Source organism: Amblyraja radiata, chromosome 23 (assembly GCF_010909765.2).
Source record: "Amblyraja radiata isolate CabotCenter1 chromosome 23, sAmbRad1.1.pri, whole genome shotgun sequence".
In the NCBI taxonomy this organism is placed as follows: domain Eukaryota; kingdom Metazoa; phylum Chordata; class Chondrichthyes; order Rajiformes; family Rajidae; genus Amblyraja; species Amblyraja radiata.
Genome location: NC_045978.1, coordinates 24,563,838 through 24,582,084, shown reverse-complemented (window position 1 = coordinate 24,582,084; position 18,247 = coordinate 24,563,838).

The window sequence follows — 18,247 nt, the reverse complement described above, 5'->3', positions numbered from 1 at the left end:
CGATAAGAAGACTGACTGGATAGCGTGCAACAAAAAGCTTTTCAGTGTACCTCAGGACACGTGACGAAGCCAAACCAAACCAAACAAAACCAAACTCATGATAGACACAAAAAGCTGGAGTAACTCAGCGGGACAGGCAGCATCTCCGTAGAGAAGGAATGGGTGACGTCTCGACCCGAAAGGTCAACCATGCCTTCTCTCCAGAGATGCTGCCTGTCCCACTGAGTTACTCCAGCTTTTTTGTGTCTTAACTTCGGTTTAAACCAGCATCTGCAGTTCCTTCATACACAAAACCGAACTCATAATAAGAATATAGAAACATGGAACTGCAGATGCTGGTTTATACCGAAGATGGGCATCAAATGCTGGAGTAACAACAGGTGAGGCAGCATCTCTGGAGAAAAACGATGGATGACATTTTGGGTCAGAACTCTTCTGCAGCCCCATAGTATCTTCAACAAAGCATTTGCAATGTTATTAGATTAGATTAGATTAAACTTTATTAATCCCCTTATTCAGGGGAAATTCTGATCTATTATGTTTAGATCTCCGGAATAGTTGGACGGCAGTATCACTCAGCTTCGTATGTTTGATACTGGTGCATGGATTGACAAAATATTCCTAAAATGTCTTCTCTCCCATGCTCCACAGAGTTGAATGTCATAAAAAATACTTGACTGTATCTGACCATCAGCATGCACAAAGTGCTCCGCTCATATTTAAAGTTACCTTTCAGAATCAAGTCTTCACTATTTCCAGCACAATATGATAACATCTTGAAAGAAGTGAATCATTGCTTATGTAATAAAGATAATATATTGATGGCAACGTGGGCAGAAATAGAAAATCTGATGTTGGAGAAAGAGTTCCGATGATTACACGTGCAGAAATGTAAAACTGTCGAGAACCAAATGCATCACGTGAGTTCTCGTATCTATTTTCTGACGGACAGGGGCAATGGCCTACAGCCAGTGAAGGATAGTAAGCCTATTAACCTACAAACCTGCACGTCTTTGGAGTGTGGTTGGAAACCGAACTGGGTCTCTGGCGCTGTAAGGCAGCAACTCTACTGCTACTTCACCGTGCTGCCACTTATAACTAATGAATAAGGTAGAAACCATCACACCGCAGTCCTGACTGTAGCAGAGTTGTTCATTCCTATGGATGGAGCAATATCATGTACAGTTCCTTCCAGATCTTGTCTCGGTGCTAACGGGATTGTTTAGTTTACCGATACAGCAAGGAAACGGGCCCTTTGGCCTACCGAATCCGCGCTAACTAGCGCTCACCCCGCAAACTAGCACTATCCTACACACTAGGGGCAATTTGCAATCTTTACCGAAGCCAATTAACCTCCAACCTGCACGTCTTTGGAGTGTGGGAGGAATCCAGAGCATTCGGGGGAAATCCATGCGGTTACAGGGAGAACGAACAAACTCCGTACAGACAGCACCTGTGGTCAGGATCGAACCCGGGTCTCTGGCGCTGTAAGGCAGCAACTCTACCGCTGCACCACCATGCTGCCAATTACATCAGATGTTGACACTGATGTACGATAGAGAGCTAAGCCTACATCCCGAATGCAAGTGAAACTCCTTGTAATTGTAAATGAACTGGAGTTGCCAGGAAATGTACCAGGTTCTAGTTTAGGCACAATAATAAAGCAGGTTTAGGGCAGCACGGTAGATGATAAGCTGTAGATGGAAGATGAACCGTTTGCTTTTGCTTCTCACACTCTCGCGAGTAACACCCACTATTGAAAATGAGAAGGACGTTTTTGAAATCACATTTGGCATCTAAAAATTCCATATCTCTTTATCAGCGACCTGTTTGTCCCGGTTACAGATCTTCAACCACTTTTGGTGATGGTGGCTCCTCAATCAGCCTTCCTCTGCTTTTATCCATTCTTTTTTGGAAACTATGAAGGGGATTAAAATGTACAGCGCAGGAACATGCCACTCAGCCCACGATGCCTGTGCCGAGTGTTATCCCAATGCGAAACGCTTTGTTTAGTTTTAGTTTTAGTTTTAGTTTTAGTTTTAGTTTAGTTTATTATTGTCACGTGTACCAAGGTACAGTGAAAGGTTTTTTAATGCGTGCCCACCACTCAGTGAAAAGATAATATATGATTATTATCAAGCGGATACAGGATAAAAGGAATAATAGGTACACAAAAAAGCTGGAGAAACTCAGCGGGTGCAGCAGCATCTATGGAGCGAAGGAAAAGGGCAACGTTTCGGGCCGAAACCCTTCTTCAGGAATAATGTTTAGTGCAACATAAAGTCCAGGAAAGTCTTGATTAAAGATAGTAACCAATATGGTAGGTGGTAGGTCAGGAGCGCTCTCTAACTGGAGTGGCCTGATAACAGCTGGGAAGAAACTGTCCCTGAATCTGGAGGTGTGCGTTTTCACACTCCTGTAACTCTTGCCTGATGGGAGAGGGGAGAAGAGGGAGTGGAGACTGGTCCTTGATTATGCTGGTGGCCTTGCCGAGGCAGCGTGAGATGTAGACGGAATCAATGGAAGGGAAGTTGGTTTGCGCGATGGTCAGGGCTACGTCCACAACTCTGCAATTTCTTGCAGTCTTTGGTGGAGCTGTTCCCAAACCAAGCTGTGATGCATCCCGATACAATGCTTTCTACGGCACATCTGTAGGTCGACGAGGGTTGTTGGGCACATGCTGAACTTCCTAAGCCTTCTAAGGAAGTAGAGGCATTGGCGTGCATGCTTGGCCGTTGTGTGATTCAAGCTCTTACCTTGAATCAAGTTCATTTTGAACGTTATTAATAGGAAAAAATGACTTATTAAACAGTCAATTGTTTTCGGAAGTGGGTGTCAGAGGAAGGAGGTACAAGCTTCACTATGTATGACTAACAGTGAGCTGGATTTCCACTGTAATGGCGGCACCCTGACGCAAATCTGTTTACGAGAATTACGAGAATGTTGCCAGGACTCGAGGTTCTGAGCTATAGAGAGAGGTTGAGTAGGCTGGGACTCTCTTCCCAGCAAGAGGATGAATGGTGATCTTATAGACGTGTATATAATCATGGGGAAAAGATCGGGTAGATGCACAGAGTCTCCTGCCCGGAATAGGAATATCGAGGACCAGAGGACATAGGTTTAAGATGAGCGGGGGAAATTTTAAAATAGGAATCACAAAGAGCCACAAAGAGTGGTGGGTGTATGGGACGAGCTACCGGAGTAGGTAGTTGAAGCAGCGACTATCGCAATGTTTAAGAAACAGTTACACATGGATAGGACAGGTTTGGAGGGATATGGACCAAACGCAGGCAGGTGGGACTAGTGTAGCTGGGGCATGTTGGCCGGTGAGGGCAATTTGGGTCAAAGGACCTGTTTCCACGCTGTAGAACTCAATGACTTGCTGCATAGAAGGATTGGAATGCTGCTGCAAGCAAGACTTTCATTGTTCTTCAGGGCTACCAACATTTGGTGAGAGTTGGGAGTGAGAGACCAAGCCCGAGGGACTGCAGTGACTGAGAGGGGGGGGGGGAAGGGTGTGGGAGGGGTGGGGAGGGTGTGGGGGGGAGGGTGTTGGAGAGAGGTGCCCCCCCTCCCATTGGTATGGAGCTTTTGCATTTTTCAGCTTGAAATTGTGCAATTTGGTGAATACTGTAGCGAGTCTTTTAACTTACACTTGAATCTAATATTTATGCTTTAAATTGGATTAGCAATGAATAAGATTAGGCTAAATTACATTTCTAATTACATTCCACGATAGACCCAGGCTCTGATCAACAGGTGCAGCACATGAATGATCTTAGTATATTCATGTATGGAAATCAGATTATAATCAAACACTTGGCCCATGTTGACCAACCTGGGTCTCACTGCACACCTGGTACTACTCCTGACCCTGACTCCAGTTGCATACCTTCTCTCATTCCTGACCCTGAGTCCAGCCTTACACCTGGCCCCCTATTTTCAAGATGGCGGCGCTGGCTTAACAGCTGCGGCCCGCCTGCAGTCCGTCTGTTTTTTTTTCTTTCTTTCTTTCTTTTTGTTCCTTTGTCCTGTTTTTAGTCAATTTTGTTTTATTGTGTATGTGTGTGGGTGGGGTGGGAGAAACATGTTTTGGTCTCTTCCTTCAGGGGATGCGACTTTTTTTCTGTCGTATTCCCCGTCTCTGTCTGCGCCGAGGCCTAATGGCCGAGCTGGCAGCTTCGGAGCTGTGGCAGCGCTCCAGCAGCAGCAGCACCAGCGGCAGCGGTGACCCGACTCGGCCTCGGAGCTGTGGCGGCGGCAGCACCAACGGCAGCGGTGACCCGACTCGGCCTCGGAGCTGTGGCGGCGGCGACAGCAGCAGCGGAGACCCGACTCGGCCCCGGAGCTGTGGCGGCGGCAGCACCAATGGCAGCGGCAACCCGACTCGGCCTCGGAGCTGTGGCGGCAGCAGCAGCAGCGGCAGCAGCAGCGGAGACCCGACTCGGCCCCGGAGCTGTGGCGGCGGCAGCGACCACAGTTTGAACCGGCCCGTTCGCGGAGCACGGTTGAGCCGCGGGACCTACCATCACCCGGTGGGGTCACAACATCTGGAGCCTAGATCGCCTCGGCGCAGAGGGAGAACAAAGAGGGAAGAGACAGAGACTAAGATTTTGCCTTCCATCACAGTGAGGAGGTGTTTGGTGAACTCACTGTGGTGGATGTTAAATTTGTGTTGATTGTGTGTTTTTGTCATTTTTATTATATGTATGACTGCAGGGAAACGAAATTTCGTTCGGACCGAAAGGTGTGAATGACAAATAAAGTCAATTCAATTCAATTCTACCCTGATCATAGCTGCTTACCTGCTTAGGTTCCCAGTGCTGAACACTCCTATTGTCCCAGCTTTGACTGCGCACCTAGTGCTATTCCAGACCTTGAGTTTGGATGCACACTTGGCCTTGCTCCTAGCCCCTCTGCACTGACAATATATCTGGCCCACACATAAAGCCCCATATCTCCCCCCTGGACTTAACCTATTACGTTCAAGTCCACAGGTGCTTATCTAATGTGGTAATCTTTTATGGGGCACTTCACAGACCAAATTTTGTATAACAAAATTTGCTGCATCCATTGGCTTCCTTGTTATCTAACATGCTGGTTACTTTGTCAAAGAAGTCATCAATTGGTTGAACACAATTTCTCATCCATAAAATTATACTCACTCAGCTGTATAAGTATTCTGTTACCATTTCCTTCATTTTCCTAACAAACTGTCCTGAAGTTATTTTCATCCCCAACATTTTCAGTATTTTGCTGTCTTCCTCTCAGCTGGGACTTTTCCGAAATGCAAAGTCCAATAACTATATATTTAAGCAATATTATTCTCTTAAATGTGATCTTCAGAGTACATCATATTTTCTGTGGTATTCATAACACAATGATAAAAAGATTTTTGTTTTGATTGCACCTACCAACATGCATACATTATTATATTACAGTTAATATGTACCGAGGGCAAATTTTTGTTCCAATGCTCCCCATTCCCAATTGCTTTTACATTGAAGTGATTGAAATCCAAGTGAAATTTAAATGTCATCAGAAAAATAAAACCTCTGGAATGGATGATATTCATTACTTGGTTGGTTGGAGTCAGTATCAGCACAATTACTATATTAAACTTTGAATCTTCAGATGTCCTGGTTCAAGCTAAAACTAAAGACAAATAATAACCTCCTCACACATTCCCCTGCAAGTATCTCTGTCACTCTTTAAAAACATGCCCCTTCTTGAACAGGCTCTTAAACATCGCATCTGAATCAGTTTCCATCTGATGTTCATCTACGTGTTCAATTAAGAAATGAGATTGGGGACATTTCTACTCAACCTGTCAAGGGAATTTGGGGAGGGGGGGGTTAGAAATAGTCAGTGAGGTAAACAAACATAATAGTTGAGTGGCAAATGACAATAGTGCAACCTTCCAATATTTAACTGAAGGAAATAATGGGTTATCGGGGCTGCATGTTGTGACAGACAGCCTGACACCTTGCATGTCATTTTAATATTACACTTATCCCATCCCCCTGGATATTTCAGATTAATAAATTAAGGTTCTTTCAACTAATTACAAATCAGGCCAATTACAAATCATTGACATTAGCCAACTCCGAAACACGAAGCGCTGAGCATTGGGATCCAGACATCACGGACAACTGGCCTCAGTTCCCCGCTCACATCTGGCAGTGCACTCAGTCTGAACCAGTACCACGGAGCGTTTTTGAAAGGGGGGGGGGGCTGAGCGATCACTAATCACTGGCCTTGGGGGTACCCAGTGAGGGAATGGAGCAACCGAGTGGGGGGAGGGTGTGGGAGGGGGTTCTTCCCCCTCCCACGGTAGGGACTTTTTCAACTTTGATGTATTAAAATCATGTTTTAGTGCAATGTACAATGTGTACTTCAAACAGGTGCAGGAATAGGCCATTCGGCCCTTCGAGCCAGCACTCGGATTTGAGGGGCAGCACGGTGGCGCAGCGGCAGAGTTGCTGCCTTACAGCACTAGAGACCCTGGTTCGATCCTGACTACGGGTGCTGTCTGTATGTAGTTTGTATATTCTCCCTGTGACCGCGTGGGTTTTCTCTGGGTGCTCCGGTTTCCTACCACATTCTAAAGGCGTGCTGGTTTGTAGGTAAATTGGTTTCTGTAACTTGCCTCTAGTGTGTCTGGAGTGGATGAGAACGCGAGATAATATGAAACAAGCGAACGGGGCTGATGGATGGTCGGCATGGACTCGGTGGGCCGAAGGGCCTGCTTCCACACTGTATTTCCTAATTAAAACTAAGCTGAAATGTAATGAAAAGAACTGCAGATGCTAGTTTAAAGGAAGATACGGAATGCTGGAGAAACTCAGTAAGTCAGGCAGCATCTCGTGAGAAAATGGATAGGTGACGTTTCGGGTTAGGACCCTTCTTCAGACTCCATCCATTTTCTCCGATAGACACAAAACGCTGCCTGACCCACTGAGTTATTCCAGCATTTTGTGTCTTAAAACTAAACTAAATGCACACAACTAATTTCCGCACAGTCTCTTATTTTTCATTGTCTTGTAGGATTTATGTATAATGTGTGTTTTGTGTGCTATCTGAGTCTGTGTGCCTGTGATCATCTTTGGAGATTGAACCTTGTATTTTGTTTCTAGCCGAGGAAGCTGCCAAACGCTCAGTTTCTCATTTTAGTTTAGTAGAAAGGTGATCAGGTCAACACGTCTCTGGAGTGGGATTGTAAGCTGCAACTTTCTCAATCGAAGCCAAGTAACAGAACCATGAGTCAAAGTCTCCATCAGAGGAGAGTAGATTTATCAACTTCAATCGCATTCCTCTCTGCTGTTCCATAAAACCTTTGACCTTTTATATTGTTCCACTGTCTAGATTAGACAAGCAGTAAGCCAGTATTTTCCAATTGAGGAAATACAATGTGAATCAGAGAGATTCGCTGTGATGTTTCTGTGGGGGTTGGGCGTGGGTAACTGGTTCTGTAGGCTTTAGCCACAAATATATGCCAATGTTCTTTGGAAAGAGTTACAGAGTCACGGGGTGACACGGAACAGAAACAGGCCCTTCGACCCATTTGCCAATGCCAACCTAGCTGCCTTCCTGAGCTGCTCCCATTTGCTGGCACTTGGCCAACATCTCTCTAAGCCTCTCCTATTCCCGAATTGTGCAAATGTGCCACAAACAATGCAGTTGTACCCCTCTGCTACCACTTCCTCCACAGCTCGTTCCATACAGCCCACCACCCATGCACAATGGCACAGCTGGTAGATCTGCTGCCTCAGAGAGCCGGGTTCGATCCTGACCTTGGCTGCCGCCTGTGTGAAGTTTTCATGTTCTCCCTGTGACTGCATGGGTTCCATCTGGGTGCTCTGGTTTCCTCCCATGCTTTTTGTTTAGTTTAGTGTCGTGTACAGAAGATTATTGAGAGAAAATTTGGGCCCCATATCTGAGGAGGGATGTGCTGGCGCTGGAGAGGATCCAGAAGCGGTTTACAAGAATGATCCCAGGAATCAGTGGGCTGACATATGATGAGCGTTTGACCGCACCGGGCCTCTACTCGCTGGAGTTTAGAAGGATGAGGGGGGCCTCCTTGAAACTTACCAAATAGTGAAAGGGCTGGATAGAGTGGATGTGGAGAGGATGTTTCCACTAGTGGGAGAGTCTAGGACCAGAGGTCAGAGCCTCAGAATTAAAGGACGTTCCTTTAGGAAGGAATTTATTTAGTCAGATGGTGGTGAATGAGTGGAATTCATTGCCACAGAGGGCTGTGGAGGCCAAGTCAATGGATATTTTTAAGGCAGCGATTCACAGATTCTCGATTAGTATGGGTGTCAGGAGTTATGAAGAGAAGGCAGGAGAATGGGGTTAAGTGGGAAGGAAAGATCAGCCATGATTAATTGGGGGAGTAGACTTTATGGGCCGAATGGCCTAATTCTGCTCCTTTCACATGAACTTAAAAGCGTTTTGTTGCGTGCTAACCAGTCAGTGGAAAGACTTCACATGATTACAATCGAGCCGTCCACAGTGTACAAGATAAAGGAAATAACGTTTGGTGCAAGATAAAGATGTGCAGTTTGTAGGTTTATCGGCCTCTGTAAATTGCATATAACAATGTATATGACGTTAATGAGAAAGTTGGATAACATCGATCTGATGGGTAGGAAGGAACTACAGATGCTGGTTTACACCGAAGATAAACAAAATGCTAATGGAACGGGTCGTTGATAGTCGGCATTGACTCAGTTTCTGTGACTAAGGAAGAGACAAACATCTCTGCCAGGGCACCTGCAAACCCTTCGCTTGCTTCCCACAGCATCATAGAGTACACTATTGTGAAGAGATACAGTGTGGAAACAGGCCCTTCGGCCCACCAAGTCCACGTTGACCAACGATCACCCATACACTGGTTCTATCCTACAGACTAGGGACTGCTTCCATGCTGCATCTCTAAACAAGGGTAGAATAATGGACAGCCATGAGTCAGAAGGTAACCAGAAAATGCTGGAGTAACTCAATGGGTCAGGCAGCATCTCTGGAGAAAAGGAATAGGTGACGTTTCTGGGTCAAGACCCTTCTTCAGACTGAGGGTCAGGGGAGAGGGGAACTAGAGGTAGGAAGACAATTAGAGTAAATCGGAGCCGACACCGATGACCAAGGAAATGCGGAGCCCACAATGGTTCATTGTTGGCTGTAGAATGGGTGGTAATGAAGGGATATATGGATGCAAACATTGGAACTAGCAGGAAGACTAGAGTGGTGGATGGGTGGGGAGAGTGAGGGGATGTAAAGGTTACTTGAAATTAGAGAAATCAATATTCATATGGCTGGGTTGTAAGCTGCCCAAGCGAAATATGAGTTGCTGTTCCTCCAATTTGCGTGTGGCCTCACTCTGTCTCAAGAGTCAGTAATGCCAGTGTAGTCACGATGTTTACTCAGTGGTAAGGCTCTCAACTCTGAGTCAGTAGAATGCTCACTTCCTATTAATATGCCACACACTTCATTGCATACTGTGGCCACAGTGGAGCAGGTGGACTGTGTCCTTGGCTGAAGTACCACACTTCTTCTTTCGTGTGGCGTGCACAGCCTAAAGTTGTTGGACAACTTGTTCTATTTGATCTTCCGTTTGTGCACGTCGAGTTGAATTGCATTAGTCGAAACAGGGCAGACCACGTGAAGGTTGCAACCTTCCACCCCAAGTACGACACCAAGTCAGCCTGCGTCCTCAAGTAGATGAGAACGACACTGTTGGCAGACGGGTTGTGAATTAGCCAATTGGAATTATCACTAACACCATAAAAACAGCCTCTCGTTAGCACACTCTGTGTGGTCACACAGTCATTAACCTACTCACTACAACTACAACTTGATCAATGTGGGTGTCAGGAGTTATGGGGAGAGGGCAGGAGAGTGGGGTTAAGAGGGAAAGATAGATCAGCCATGATTGAATGGCGGAGTAGACTTGATGGGCCAAATGACCAAAATTCTGCTCCCATCACTTGTCAACTAGGGCGGCACAGAGGTAGAGTAGCTGCCTTACAGTGCCAGAGACCCAGATTCGATCCTGACTACAGGTGCCGTTTGTTTGGAGTTTGTACGTACTCCCTGTGACCCCGTGGGTTTATTCCGGGTGCTCCTGTCTCCTCCCACATTCCAAAAATGTGCAGGTTTGTAGGTTAATTGGTTTTGGTACATTCTAAAATCGTCCCTAGTGTGTACAATAGTGTTAGTGTATGGGGTGAACGCTGGTCAACATGGACATGGTGGGTCGAAGGGCCTCTTTCTGCACTGTATCTGTAAAGTCACAAGTCTAAATTCTAAACTAACTGGCAGAATTGCTGCCTTACAGTGCCAGAGACCCGGGTTCCATCCTGACTACGGGTCCTGTCTGCGCAGAGTTTGTGCGTTCTCCCTGTAACCACATGGGTTTCCTCCGGGCGCTCCGGTTTCCTCCCACACTCCAAAGTTGCGGGGGTTTTGTAAGATAATTGGCCCTCTGTAAGTGTTGGGAAGGGATAAGAAAGGGAGATGACATTAAACTAATGATAACGGGTAATCAATGGTTGGTGCGGGCTCGGTGGGTTCAAGGGCCTGTTTATTGCTGTATCTTTCAAGCAAAGTAAAACCAACATGTGAACATGAAGAATCAGAAACAGTAAATGCTGGAAGGACAAAAATGAATTAGCATCGGTGGAAAGAGCAATAGGTTCCATTTTTGTTCTGCAACTCTTTGTTAGAAATGGAAAAGAAAGATTACATTTCACTAGATTTCCAGCAGGAGAGAAGATCAAGGTTGCAAGGTCAGTTTGTTGTCACATGTACTAATTAAGGTACAGTGAAATTTGAGGGGTGGAAGATTGCAACCTTCACTTGGTCAGCCCTGTTTCGACTAACGCAATCAACTCGACGTGCACAAACGGAAGATCAAATAGAACAAGTTGTCCAACAACTTTAGGCTGTGCACGCCACACGAAAGAAGAAGTGAAATTTGAGTTGCCGTACAGCGATACTAAGTGGAAAGCAACAAGACACACAGCCACATAAAAGTTAACATGAACATCCATCGCAGTGGATTCCACATTCCTCACTGTGATGGAAGGCAATAAAGTTCAAACTTCTTCCTCTTGTTCTCCCGAGGTCAGGGCAGTCAAACCATCCGCAGTCGGGACGATCAAAGCCCCCCCCCCCGCCCCCGCAGCTGCCAATCGAAGCCCCCGTCGGGGTGATCGAAACTCCCGCGTTGGGGCGGTTGTAACTCTCTCCGCGGCATGGAGCTCCCGAGTCTGCCTCTTCTTACCAGAGACCGCGGGTTTCACGCTGTTAAGTCCACAGGCCCCGCGGCTGAAGCTTCGATTCCCGGCAAAGGGATCGCAAGTTCCGCCACTTGGAACGTCCGTCAGTCTCCAGAAAAGGCCGCCAACTCCACGATGTTAGGCCGCTGTGGGGACGGAGTTAAGATACAGAAAAAAAAATCGCATCTCAGTCGAGGTAAAAGATTGAAAAATAGGAAGAGATGTGAAGAACATAAGGAATATTTGCATTAGGATGAGTGAAATGGCTTATTGTGGACAGTTATGAGAACATTAAGCTACTGGGCAAGTGTAATGAGTTTTAATGCTAAAGGTGATGGGATATTTCTTGTAAGCCTGACTTATGCATGTAGTATAAGAAAAAACATAAGCCATAAAATATAGAACATTAAAGAGTGCAGCACAGGAACATGCCCTTCAGCCCACAATGTCTATGCCAAGCATGATGCCAACACCAATTTAAATGTAACATCTCCAAGTTTGCGGATGACACCAAGCTGGGTGACAGTGTGAGCTGCGAGGAGGATGCTATGAGGCTGCAGGGTGACTTGGATAGGTTGGGTGAGCGGGCAGATGCATGGCAGATACAGTTTAATGTGGAAAAATGTGAGGTTATCCACTTTGGTAGCAAGAACAAGAAAGCAGATTATTATCTGAATGGTGTCAGATTAGGAAAAGGGGAGGTGCAACGAGACCTGGGTGCATTTGTACATCAGTCAGTGAAGAAAGCAAATGGCATGTTGGCCTTCATAGAGAGAAGATTTGAGTATAGGAGCAAGGAGGTCCAACTGCAGTTGTACAGGGCCCTGCTGAGACCACACCTGGATTACAATGTGCAGTTTTGGTCTCCTAATTTGAGGAAGGACATTCTTGCTATTGAGGGAGTGCTGTGTAGGTTCACCAGGTTGATTCCCGGGATGGTGGGACTGACATAAGATCGGGTACTGATTCTGGATGATCAGCCATGATCATATTGAATGGCGGTGCTGGCTTGAAGGGCCGAATGGCCTACTCGTGCACCTACCTTCTATGTTTCTTATCTGCCTGCACATGATCCATATCCCTCCAATCCCTACATATGCATGTGGCTATGCAAGAGGCCCTTAAGCATTACTATGGTATCTGCCCTCACCTCCACCCCCAGCAGTACGTTCCAGGCACCCACCACCCTCTGTGCAGTAAACGTGCCTTGCACATCGCTTTTCAACTTTACTCTTCTCACCTTAAAGTTATGTGCTCGAATATGGTCTATATCCATTTGGGGAAAATATTCTGGCTGTGTCCCCCCCCCCTATCTATGCCTCTCATAATTTTAAACACCTACCAGGTGTCCCCTCAACCTCTGGCTTTCCGGAGATGGTGCAAGTGGAAAATCCTATCTGGTGAGATTCCCAAACAATAGACCTGGCATTGTCCCATCTCGCTTCCACTGCCACAGGTTACCGACCAGAAACGCCACCTATTCATGTTCTCCGGCGATGCTGCCTGACCCACTGAGTTACTCCAGCACTTTGCGTCTCCTTTTAGCCACAAGGTTAGTCCTTGCCTCTCAATTATTCACTATCCCATATTAAGGGTGGCACAGGGGCGCAAGGGTAGAGTTGCTGCCTCACAGCACCAGACACCCGGTTCAATCCATACTACGGGTGCTGTCTGTGTGGAGTTTGTACGCTCACCCTATGACCGCATGAGCTTTCTCCGGGTGCTCCGGTTTCCTCCCACACTCCAAAGACGTGCAGGTCTGTAGTTAATTGGCTTCTGTAAAATGACCCTAACGTGTAGGATAGAACTAGCGTACGGGTGATCGCTGGTCGGCACAGACCCGGCGGGCCGAATGGCCTGTTTCCACGCTGTATCTCTAAACGACACGAATGATCTGGAAGAAGGGACAGAATTGGAGGGCAACCAAGTGTGTTGATTACACAAAAATAGGTGGGTGGGTGGGCATGCAGGGACGAGGATTTGTGTGCACTACCACAGGATGTGGATGGGGTTAAATGAGTGGGCACAAACTTGGCAAATTAAGTTTAACGTCAGAAATATGAAGTCAAGCACATCAGTAGGAGGAAACTATAGGAAGCCTGTTATGTACAGGGTAAGTGAGGTTACCCTTGGCATTGCAACTTGTGCACTGACTCAGTGTGGTCTAGTGTCTTACTCACTGGTACTTAGTATAATTATCCTTAGTACGAAGGGGGAACCTGGCGGAGGCGGCAGGGGTGCAGGGAAGGAGGGGGGGGGGGACCTGGCGGGGGGGGACCTGGCGGGGGGGTGGGGGGGGAAGAGTGGGCGAGGAGGGGTAGATGGGGGCAAGGGTGGGCCTGCTGCCTAGGTGAGTTGTGCTGTATGGTTTTACCGGGCTGTGTACGAAACAAAGCATTTCATTGCACCTAGGAACATGTGGCAATAAAATATCATGTGGAGCAGGATTGTTACTGAACTGTATGCAAAAAATAACTTCACTGGACCTGTTTACACGTGACAATAAAGTACCATTGAACTATTAACAGTGGCTGCATTGGAATGGAGTACGGAGGTACTTAGGTGTTCTTGCATGGAAAACTAAATGTTAGCATGGCATTGCAATAAGGAGTTAAGACGGAAAATGGCATTTTTTCCCTTTATTGCAAGGGATTGGAATTTAGAAACAAGGAAGTTTGTTACATAGAGAGCCATGGAGTCATAGAGCATGGAAACAGGCCGTTCGGCCCAACTTACCCATGCCGACCAACATGTCCTATCTGCACTAGTCCCACCTGCCTGCGTTTGGCCCATATCCCTGTAAACCTGCCCTATCCATGTACCTGCCTAAAGGTGACAGTCACCGATGACTGAAGAAAAGGGGATTTCTGCTCCTTCTTGGGCTAGAGTATTGCACGATTCACCTCTACCCCATTGAGGACATCGAACATTGTCTATGGATCTGATGTGCTACAATGCTGAGAACTATATTCTGCACTCTTTGTAATTTATTGTACTTGAGATTGAACAGGTTGTGTTTATGCATGGTAGATCTGATCTGTTTGGACAGCATGCGAGACGAAGCTTTTCACTGTACCTTAGCACGTGACGATAATAAACCTAAACCTAGATGTACGTGAAGTGAGGGTGCTTGAACTTGTGCACACTACGAAGCTCCAAATCATCGTCAACATTGTCCCTGCACCAACCTAGATGATCAATCCTACATTCAACATCTGCAAGGCAAACCAGCCCCAGGTCTACAACTCTCCCCTCCTAACAAAGGTCCTCTGGAAGTTCCCGGAGCACTTCCCATCCTTCAACATTCACCCTAGTTTAATGTAGTTTAGTTTAGAGATGTAGCGTGGGCTCCACACTAGACCGCCCCGACCAGCGATCACGTGTACACTAGTTCTATGCTACACAACTTAAAGATAACGGAGTCAGGGGATATGGGGAGAAGGCAGGAATGTGGTACTGATTGGGGATGATCAGCCATGATCACATTGAATGGCGGTGTTGGCTTGAAAGGCCGAATGGCCTACTCCTGCACCTATTGTCTATTGTCTATAACACGAGAGGGCGTAGACTTTAGACTTTTAGCCTTTAGAGATACAGCGCGAAAACAGGCCCTTCGGCCCACCGTATCCGCTCCGGCCCACCGTATCCACTCCGGCCCACCGTATCCGCTCCGGCCAGCGACCACCCCGTACACTAGCACTATCTTACACACTAGGGACAATTGACAAATTACAGAAGCCAATGAACCTATAAACCTGCACGTTTTTGGAATGTGAGAGGTAACTGTAGCACCTGGAGAGAACCCACGCGGTCACAGGGAGAACGTACTAACTCCGTACAGAAAGCACTGAATTGAACCCGGGTCTCTGGTGCAGTTAGGCAGCAACTCTACCGCAGCGCCACTGTGAGTCTCTGACACCTCAGTGAAGACCACACCACGACCTTGTCCTTCCTTAACACGCCCACACAAGTACAAATGAAGATATCTGTTTACAGGCTATGATCATGTGACGCAGGCACTGAATGTTACCTGTTTCATCTGCGTACACACCATGGAACAACAATTGTTGTCTCTTTTAAAAGGTGACCAAGCTGCATGTAATATTTTGCAAGTAAAAATATTTGTTGCCTCCATGTTCAGTTCTTCAATCATTAATTAATCAACCATTAATTATAATTAAATTGCCTCTATGTTCACTTAGTGATCTGTAAAGGTGCTATTCATAGGTTTTAGGAGCAGAATTAGGCCATTCGGTCCATCTGCTCCTGCCGTTCAGTCTACTCTGCCGTTCAATCATGGGCGATCCATCTTTGCCTCTCAACCCCATTCTCCTGCCTTCTCCCCGTAACCCCTGACACCCTTATGCCCCTGTCCCACTTAGGAAACCTGAATGGAAACCTCTGGAGACTTTGCGCCCTACCCAAGGTTTCCGTGCGGTTCCCAGAGGTTGCAGGTGGTTGCTGGAGGTTGCAGGTAGTGGAAGAAGGTAGGGAGACTGACAAAAACCTCCGGGAACCGTACGGAAACCTTGGGTGGGGCGCAAAGTCTCCAGAAGTTTCCGTTCAGGTTTCCTAAGTGGGACAGGGGCATTACTAATCAAGAATCTGTCAATCTTCGCCTTAAAATTACCCATCGACTTGGCCTCCACAGCCGTCTCTGTGGCAATATATTCCACAGATGCACCGCCCTTTAAATAAATGGAACCTGTTGTGATCTTGGTCCTTATTACACTGGATAACTTAAGTATCCTTTTGTTTTTCCCCACAGCATTGTGGTTTCTTTGTGTTTCAGTTGATGTGAAGCAACTTAAGTTGAGGTCATAAGCTGAATGTACTGAGGGTTAGGTACAAGCATACTAAGCAATACACGGGCCCCTGTGGTGAGCGCAGCATTAGACACTTTGTTCTCGTGCAGGACCTAGCACGTCACAGATGTTCAGAGATGTTAACTTTGTAGTTTAGGTCACGCAGAGACACCGTTACATGTGGCCACTCAAGGGTGGGGGGGGGGGGGGGGGGGGGGGGGGGGGGGGGCACAGCAGCAGAGTTGCTGTCTTACAGCACTAGAGACCCAAGTTCCATCCTGACTGTCAGGTATGGAGTTAGTACGTTCTTCCTGTGACCACGTGGGTTTTCTCCGGGTGCCCCAGTTTCCTCCCACACTCCTATAGACATACAGGTTTGTAGGTAGGTTGTAGACTAATGCACTTGGAAGAGGGGTCCAAACCTGAAACGTCACCCATTCTTATTCTCCGGAGATGCTGCATGACCCGCTGAGTTCCTCCAGCAGTTTGTGTCCATCTTTGGTATAAACCAGCATCTGCTGTTCCTTTCTATGCAGGGTTGTAGGTTAATTGGCTCCTGTAAATTGTAAATTGTCCTAGTGTATCGGATAGCGCTGGTGTACGGGGTGATCGCTGGTCGGCGTGGACTCAGTGGGCTGAACTCCCGTTTCCATGCTGTATCTCTAAAGTCAAAATACTCTCCTCTCAAACTCTTCTGGATGTTTCAAACAAAGTACCAGGACTTCTTGGACAGGATTCAAAGAGTTGAATTTTAGTTGGATGACAATAAGAATTCTGTGCACAATTCTGATTCCCATGACGTTTGAAGAACGAGTGTTGAGACACCGGTGAAAGATGTATGCGGATGATACGAGTTATGGAGGAGTTCAGCTTGAAATTCATCTGGTTTAGTTCAGAGATACAACTTGGAACCAGGCCCACCGTGTCCCTGCCGACCAACGATCAACCTTACACTAGTTCTATCCCACACACACTAGGGACAACTTACAGAAGCCGATTAACCTACAAATCTGCTTGTTGTTTGGAATGTGGGAGGAAACCGAAGCACTCGGAGAAAACCCACACGGTCACAGGGAGAACGTACAAACTCCGTACTGAGAACGTACAAACTCCGTACTGACTAGCTCCGACTATTATCAGACTACCTCAGTATTCCCGGCGCTCACTGACATGGAACAGAAGGAAGATCGTATGATGGAAAGTGGTGGAGGGTGTGGGGAGAAGGGGATGGAACGGCTGTTGGTGCGGGCTCCATTTAAGGACATTTTCACATGAACTCACTTTATGTGGGTTAGAACTGCAGCCAGCATCTCAGCCAGCTCATCCATGGTTGGGTACTGGTACCTGCCAAGCCCAAAGAGGAAGGAAACACAAGTCAGGAAAATTGCATTGAGGCAATCTAAGCTAATAACCGTGTAGTTAATCAGCCTGCTGGTCCTTGTACACATGGAGTTCTACACCACTCTGGAGAGCTTCTGGCTTTATTCTCAATTACTTGGCCATTGATCAAAACGGGTGAAGGGTGTAGATGAGTTGAGTTTTGTTTATCATTGTCATGTCATGTCATGGGACGACAGATGGCACAATGGGCTAAGTGTTCGGCTGGCAACCGGAAGGTAGCCGGTTCGAATTCCGCTTGGAGTGCCTACTGTCGTTGTGTCCTTGGGCAAGACACTTCACCCACCTTTGCCTGTGTGTGAATGTGTGTGAGTGATTGGTGGTGGTCGGAGGGGCCGTAGGCGCAGATTGGCAGCCACGCTTCCGTCAGTCTGCCCCAGGGCAGCTGTGGCTACAGAAGTAGCTTACCACCACCGAGTGTGACTGAGGAGTGAATGAATAATGCGATGTAAAGCGCCTTGAGTATTAGAAAGGCGCTATAAAAATCCCATCCATTATTATTATTATTATGTCTCTGAAACTAATGCCTATGTCGTGTGGTTCTTGAGTCTGCCGATTGTAGCTCCATTTACTGTTCAATATACCACCACTTCTCCTCTGAGAAATCACACCTTGAAGATGTTCTGCTTCTCGCGCTGTCTCTTTCATCAAGCCCGCCTTCTATGGTTTATACTTCGCTTCTTGTTTTTGCTGAGGTGTTGACCAAAACTCACTTCATGATGACTTGTTTCCACTAGTCTAGGACCAGAGGCCACAGCCTCAGAG